The sequence below is a fragment of the Halichoerus grypus genome, chromosome X, assembly GCF_964656455.1.
Source record: "Halichoerus grypus chromosome X, mHalGry1.hap1.1, whole genome shotgun sequence".
NCBI lineage: Eukaryota > Metazoa > Chordata > Mammalia > Carnivora > Phocidae > Halichoerus > Halichoerus grypus.
The window spans coordinates 32,304,086-32,312,349 of record NC_135727.1 but is presented as its reverse complement, the minus strand read 5'-3'; the positions used below and the strand labels follow the sequence as shown (position 1 = coordinate 32,312,349).

The 8,264-nt window shown below is 39.2% G+C and overlaps 1 pseudogene; it reads left to right on the top strand.

The window, feature by feature from the left end:
- Nucleotides 1–306: 306 nt before the first annotated feature.
- LOC118555663 (large ribosomal subunit protein eL8 pseudogene) lies at nt 307–1,169 on the top strand (annotated as a pseudogene).
- Nucleotides 1,170–8,264: the final 7,095 nt, after the last annotated feature.

The following is an 8,264-nucleotide window of genomic DNA, read 5'->3' as shown; positions in this document are numbered from 1 at the left end:
TGGAGATGGAATTCTTGGTAACACTTTAATGCAAATCAGGTAACATTTTTTTTTTTTTTAAAGATTTTATTTATTTATTTGACAGAGAGACAGCGAGAGAGGGAACACAAGCAGGGGGAGTGGGAGAGGGAGAAGCAGGCTTCCCGCGGAGCAGGGAGCCCGATGCGGGGCTCGATCCCAGGACCTGGAATCATGACCTGAGCCGAAGGCAGACGCTTAACGACTGAGCCACCCAGGCGCCCCAAATCAGGTAACATTTTAATGTGAAATATGGAAATGTTTATTCTCTCCTCTCCTCCAGCAATCCAAGATGCTGAAAGGGAAGAAGGCGAAGGGGAAGAAGGTGGCCCCAGTGCCTGCTGTTGTGAAGAAGCAGAAGGCCAAGAAGGCGGTCAATCCCCTGTCCGAGAAGAGGCCCAAGAATTTTGGCATCGGACAGGACATCCAGCCCAAAAGGGACCTCACCCGCTTTGTCAAATGACCCCACTATGTCCGGCTGCAACGGCAAAGGGCTATTCTCTATAAATGTCTAAAAGTGCCTCCCGCAATTAACCAGTTCACCCAGGCCTTGGACCGCCAGACAGCTGCTCAACTGCTTAAGCTGGCCCACAAGAACAGACTAGAGACAAAGCAGGAGAAGAAGCAGAGATTGTTGGCCCGGGCCGAGGAGAAAGCTGCGGGCAAAGGGGATGTTCCCACTAAGAGGCCACCTGTCCTTCGAGCTGGGGTTAACACTGTCATCACCTTGGTGGAAAACAAGAAGGCTCAGCTGGTAGTGATTGCACATGATGTGGATCCCATTGAGCTGGTGGTTTTCCTGCCTGCCCTGTGTCGTAAGATGGGGGTTCCCTACTGCATTTTCAAGGGGAAGGCCAGGCTGGGGCGTCTGGTCCACAGGAAGACCCACACCACTGTCGCCTTCACACAGGTCAACTTGGAAGACAAACGAGCTCTGGCAAAGCTGGTGGAAGCCATCAGGACCAATTACAATGACAGATATGATGAGATCCAACGCCACTGGGGAGGCAATGTCCTGGGTCGGAAGTCTGTGGCTCGCATCGCCAAGCTGGAAAAGGCAAAGGCTAAAGAACTGGCCACCAAACTGGGCTGAGTGGACGCTGTTGAATTTTCTGTACATAAAAGTAATAAAACGTTGTCTTTCCAAAAAAAAAAAAGAAATGTTTATTCTCAGTCCACTAAGAATTCCAATGAAGCATTTTGGATGGCTGTCTTATGCTGTCTACCAACATACATGGTGAAATGGAGAACAGAAGCCGTTATTAATAATACTCTAATCAAAACCTTTTTTTGCCTTAATTTTTGTAGAGTTCATATAAACTGCTTTAGGGCCTGAATAACCCAGACATTTTCTCAATTTTTGAACTTCAGGGAGATACAGATAATGATAGATCATTAATTACACACCTAGAAAGCCACCAGGTTAATGGAAAATTAATGGATCTTGCTCTTTATGTCTGCATCGAGAACAGTACATATGTTCTCTATCTTTGCTACAAACACTTCCAAAAAAAAAAAAAACTAGGTCATCTTTAGAGCCATTTTTTGTCTTTGCTTATAGTAAGGTCTTTTTGTGCCTTTTTTTTTTTAAATTTGTCAGTGATTCATTTTATTTACAATGAAATCCTCTTACATAAGAATTTTTTTTTCCTCCAGCTGAACTGCACTGTGAGTGAAAAGTCATTAGACACAGATTTTCCATTTGTATTCTCTGAGGCAGCAAAACACTTCAGGACTCTCCCGTTTTCCTTTCTGCAACAGGAGTATTTAGGGCCATTATAAGTGTATGTGGGTGCCTCTCTGCATTTTGCCCTTCTAGCACTTGGAAAGCTTTTTCATACCTCATGCTGCTTTCAGAGCCTTACATTTGCATTTTAAAAAATTCAAATGGAAGTAACCAACCCCTTGGCTATTATAGCCTGTGAATCAGAGCCAACCTGTGTAAATGACAAGGTTGTTTGAAAATGAAAGAATTAAATTGACCTGACAACATGGGCAAATGTCACTGATTATCCCATTGACTGCCATGGAGGAGCTTGGTTGTCCATACTACTGAATAAATCCTATACAAAAGAATGCAATATATAGTACTGTTACTGATTTTTTTTTTTTTTTTGCAAATGGGGTTGGATGAGAAGAAGGAGAGGAAATTAAGAAGTTACCATTACATGGACAATTTATGCCTTACTTGCCAGTATGATATTACCCTATGTAAAGACAAGTAGACTTGGGAACATTAAATAAATTGAAAATATCGAGAAAGTAAAAAATGTTAAATAAAATGAAGATTCTAAAAAGTATCTGCCAGAGGCACACAATTTATTCTTTAATATGTTTGTTTATGTGGGGGGATATGAACACTAAAAAGCAATGGTTTATTCTAGATCGCACACATCATCACTATTACTACTAAACACCACAGATGAAATTATTTGGTCCTTTAGACAAAGTACACATAACCATCAATCAGTGGAGAGAGAGAAGTGATCAGAAAAGAATAAACACCAAAAGGAACTCCCAGATACCTAGACGCAGAAAAGAAAGAACTTGTGGTTTTATTTATTTTTTTTTTTAAGATTTTATTTATTTATTTGACACAGAGAGAGAAAGCTAGAGCACAAGCAAGGGGAGCGGCAGGCAGAGGGAGAGGGAGAAGCAGGCTCCCACTGAGCAGGGAGAGCCTGATGCAGGGCTCGATCCCAGGACCCTGGGATCATGACCTGAGCCGAAGGCAGATGCTTAACTGACTGAGCCACCCAGGCACCCCAAGAACTTTTGGTTTTAAAAGCAGAACGAATGAAAGCAGTACTACCAAAACAGGCAGTGAGGTTGACAAGAGGAGACAGAACAAAGACAGAGTGAATAGACAGGAGGGTAGAAACACCAGCCACCTCAACGCACACCCTGTCCTGCGCAACCTTGTAGTAAGTCTAGGAATCCGGCACATAAAAATGAACACCAAACCAAACCGTGTTACATTACGAGCAAGGAGCTGTATGGCAAGTACAATTTTTTAAACATTGTGCAGAGGAAGAAGTACTGAACAAGAAGCCAGGAGATCTGTTATGGCTTCTTCTACAAGACTGATAGACCTCGAGTGCATTATGCTAAGTGTAGTGAGACAGAAAAAAAAAACAAACAAAAATATAATATCACTTCTGCGTGTAGTCTAAAAACACAACAAGAAAACCCAAACTTCTAGAGAACAGATTGGTGCTTGGGAGGGGGGGTTGGAGGAAGGGGGTCAAAAGGTACAAATTTCCATTTATAAAAAAAGTCATGGGGATGTAATGTTCCACTGGTGATTACATTTCTGAAGTTCATAATTCTGCATTGTATATTTGAAAGTTACTGTGGGAGTAAATCTTCAAAGTTCTCACCACAAGAAAAATATTTTTCTTAAGTATTAACCACATGCAAGATATTGTTGGGAAATGTGGTAGGGACTAGAGGGTTGAATGAAATGAGTACCAGTCCTTCACTCTATTGGGAATGATTGTTGCTCTCTATGGATCTCCTGAATCTTAGAGGAAATGGATTCAGTCTTTCAGCTTAAGGATGATACTACCTGGGTAGATGCTTTTTATCGGGTTGAAGAAATGTCCTTCTATCCCTGGTTTGTTGAGAGGTTTTATCAGAAATGGATGTTAGATTCTACCAACTGTTTTTTATGTACAAATTGATACGATCATACAGTTTTCTTGCTTAATCTGCTAATGCAGTGAATTACATGGATTGACTCTCAAATACTAAACTAACTTTGAATTCCTGGGATAAACTCCACCAGTTCATGATGTCTTATCATTTTTATGTACTGTTAGATTTCATTTGCGAACATTTCATTTAGAAATTTTTCATCCACATATAGGAGAGATATAGGCCTGCAGTTTTCTCATAATGTGTTATCTCTGCTTTTAGAATCATGACAATGTTGGACTCCTGGAACAATGTGGAAATTCTTCCCTCTCCATAAATATTCTAGAAGGATTTCTATATACTCGATACTATTTCTTCTTCAAATATCTGGCAAAATTCCACAGGGAAGCTATTTAGATCTGCTAAGGTTTGTAAATCCAAATTCAATTGTTGAAAACTAGATACATGTGTATTCAAATTATCGAGTTTACCGTACATGAGGTTTGGTAGTTTGTGTCCTTGAAAATGTGTCCATTTCATCCGAGTCATCATATTATTGACGTAAAGCTATTCACAATTTCTCCATTAGCCTTTTAGTATCTATTTAAAATGTAAAGATATTATGTCTCTCATTGCTAATATTTTAATTTGTATATTTTCTCTTTTTTATCCTGATAAATCTGGCTAGAACTTTATCAATCTTATTCATCTATTAAAAGAACCAGATTTTGATTTCATTGATTTTCTCTATTATTATTTTTATTCAGATCTTTATTATATGTTTTCCTCTACATTTGGGGGGGGGCAGAGAGAGACTCTTAAGCAGGCTCCATGCCCATCACTGAGCCCAATGCGGGGCTAGATCTCACAACCCTGAGATCATGACCTGAGCCAAAATTAAGAGTCAGACAATTAACCTACTGAGCCGCCCAGGCAGCCCTACATTTTTTATTTTATTTTATTTTATTTATTTATTTATTTTTTTTTTAAAGATTTATTTATTTATTTGAGAGAGCGAGAATGAGAGAGAGTACATGAGAGGGGGGAGGGTCAGAGGGAGAAGCAGGCTCCTCGCTGAGCAGGGAGCCCGATGCGGGACTCGATCCCGGGACTCCAGGATCATGACCTGAGCCGAAGGCAGTTGCTTAACCAACTGAGCCACCCAGGCGCCCCCATTTTTTGTTTTAATTTGCTTTGCCTTCTTGTGCTTTTCTAAGGTGGAGGTTGAGATCTTTGACCTACAATTTTTCTTCTCTTCTAGTAAGGGTGTTAAGTGCTATAAATTTCCCTCCAATTACTTTTCTTTGACATTATACCACAATTTTTTCTTATTTAAATTTTAGGTAGTTAACATACAGTGCAATATTGGTTTCTGGGATAGAATTCAGTAACTCATCACTTACATACAACACCCAGTGCTCATCATAACAAGTACCCTCCTTAATACCCATCCCCGGGGTGCCTGGGTGGCTCAGTTGTTGAACGTCTGCCTTAGGCTCAGGTCAGAATCCCAGGGTCCTGGGATGGAGCCCTGCACTGCGCTCCCTGGTCAGCGGGAGGCCTGCTTCTCCCTCTCCCACTCCCCCTGCTTGTATTCCCTCTCTCGCTGGTCTCTCTCTGTCAAATAAATAAATAAAATCTTTAAAAAAAAAAAAAAATCCCCCATCTAGCCCCTCCCCCACTCCTCCCTCCATCAATCATCAGTCTGTTCTCTATTCTTAAGAGTGTCCTACAGCTTGTTACCCTCTGTCCTTTTTTTCTTTTCCCCTTCCCATATGTTCATCTGTTTTCTTTCTTAAATTCCAGATATGAGTGCCAGCATATGGTATTTGTCTTTCTCTGACTTATTTCACTTAGCGTAATACACTCTAGCTCCATCCATGTCATTGCAAATGGCAAGACTTCATTCTTTTTGGTGGCTGAGTAATATTCCAGTGTGTGTGTGTGTTTGTGTGTGTGTGTTTATGTACACACACACCACATCTTCTTTATCCATTCATCAGTCAATGGACATTTGGGCTCTCTCCATAGTTCAGCTATTGTTGATAATGCTGCTATAAACATTGGGGGACATGCATCCCTTCAAATATGTATTTTTGTATCCTTTGGGTAAATACCTAGTAATGCATTGCTGGATCGTAGGGTAGTTTTATTTTTAACATTCTGAGGAACCTTCACACTGTTCTCCAGAGTGACCAACCAGTTTGCATTCCCACTAACAATGTAAGAGGGGGTTCCCCTTTCTCTACATCCTAACACCTGTTGTTTCTCGTATTGTTAAATTTAGCCATCCTTAGAGGAAAGAGGTGGTATCTCATCGTTTTTGATTTGCATTTCCGTGACGATGAGTGATGTTGAGCATCTTTTCATGGGTCTGTTAGCCATCTGGATGTCCTTTTTGAAAAAGTATCTATTCATGTTTTCTGCCCATTTCTTAACTGGTTGTTTTTTTTGAGTGTCAAGTTTGGTAAGTTCTTTGTAGATTTTGGATACTAACCCTTATCAGATATGTCCTTTGCAAATATCTTCTCCCATTCCATAGGCTGCCTTTTATTTGTGTTGATTGTTTCCTTTGCTGTGCAGAAGCTTTTTGTCTTGATGAAGTCCCAATAGTTCATTTTTGCTTTTGTTTCCCTTGCCTCCGACTACATGTCTAGTAAGAACTTGCTAAGGCCGAGGTCAAAGAGGTTTCTGTGTTCTCCTCTAGGATTTTGATGGTTTTCTGTCTCACATTAAGACCTTTCATCCATTTTGAGTTTATTTTTATGTATGGTATAAGAAAATGGTCTAGTTTCATTCTTCTGCATGTGGCTATCCAGTTTTCCCAATTCCATTTGTTGAAGAGACTATCTTTTTTACATTGGATATTCTCACCTGCTTTGTCGAAGATTAGTTGACCATAGAATTGAGGGTCCATTTCTGGGTTCTCTATTCTGTTCCATTGGTCTATGTGTCTGTTTTTGTGCCAGCTTTGTAATATAGCTTGAAATCCAGAATTGTGATACCTCCAGTTTTGTTTTTCTTTTTCAGAATTGCTTTGGCTATTCTGGATCTTTTGTGGTTCCATACAAATTTTTGGATTGTTTTTCTAGCTCTGTGAAAAATGCTGGTGATATTTTGTTGGGGACGGCATTAAATTATACCACAATTTTTTAAAAATTTATCATCAAGTTCAAAATACTTCCTAATTTCCTTTTTAATTTATTCATTCATCCATGGGTTATTTAGAAGTGTGTTAGTTTCCGAGAAACTAACATATCATGGATATTCCAGAGATCTTGCTGTTACTGACTTCTACTTTAATTCCACAGTGGCCCAAGAATATACTTTGAAGGACATGAATTCTTTTAAATTAGTTGAAACTACTTTTATAGCCTAGAATGTGGTCCATGTTGGTAAATGTTCCATATGCACTTGAAAAGAATGTGAATTCTGCTGTTCCTAGGTGGAATATTCTATAAATGTCAATTAGGTAAGTTGGTTGACAGTGTGCCATTTCTTTATTGATTTTCCGTTTACTTCTATTTTTTTGTAATCTCTACACCCAACCTGGGGCTCAAATGCACAACCCTGAGATCAAGCATCGCATGTTCTACCAACTGAGCCAGCCAGGTGCTGCTACTTCTTCTATTAATTACTGAGAGAGGGATACTGAAATTTCTAACTGTAACTGGATTTTTCTACTTCTATTTGCAGTCCTATCAGCTTGTGTTTACCCATCTTGAAGCCCTATTCTTAGGTACATAAACATTTAGGATTTGTATAGTTTTTTTTTTTAAGATTTATTTATTTATTTGAAGAGAGAGTGCGTGCACATGCGTGAGCATGGGGTGGGGCAGAGGAGAAAGAATCTCAAGCAGATTCCCCACTGAGTGCGGAGCCCTATGTGGGCATAGACCCCAGAACACTGAGATCATGACCTGAGCCGAAATCAAGAGTCACACACTCACCAGACTGAGCCACCCAGGCACCCGTGGATTTTTATTGTCTCTTGATGAACTGACCCATTTTTCTTATGATATAAGCTTCCATATTCCTCACAATATTCTTGGCTCTGAAATCTACTTTGTGTCCTAATATATTTACTTGGCTAGTGATTAGCATGTTATATGCAAGGTAATTTTATTTTTTGCAACTTTTATGTATAACCTATTTATGTCTTTATATTTAAAGTGTTCTTCTTATAGGCAGCAAATAGTTGTGTTTTTTAATCTTCTTTTTTTATATCCAATCTAACAATATCTGTATTTGGAGTGCTCAAAATATCTGCACTTAATGTGAGAATGTGACAGCATTAGGTTTAAGTCTATTATCTCGCTATTCACTATTTGTCCATTTGCTCTTTGTTCTTTTTCTAATTTTTTGCCTTCTTTTGGATTCACTGAATATTTTTTAAAGATCCCCTTTTCTTTTTTTTTGCCTCAGTAGACATCTCAATGTTGTTATTTTAGTGATAGATTTAGGGTTTACAGCATACGTCTTTAAACTTAACAGTCTGCTGTCAAGTAGTGTTACTTTATGTGTATAGTATAAAAATTTTACGAATTACATACCTATCTCTCCCCTCTTGACCTTTGTACTATTGCTGTCATACATTTTACTTTCATATA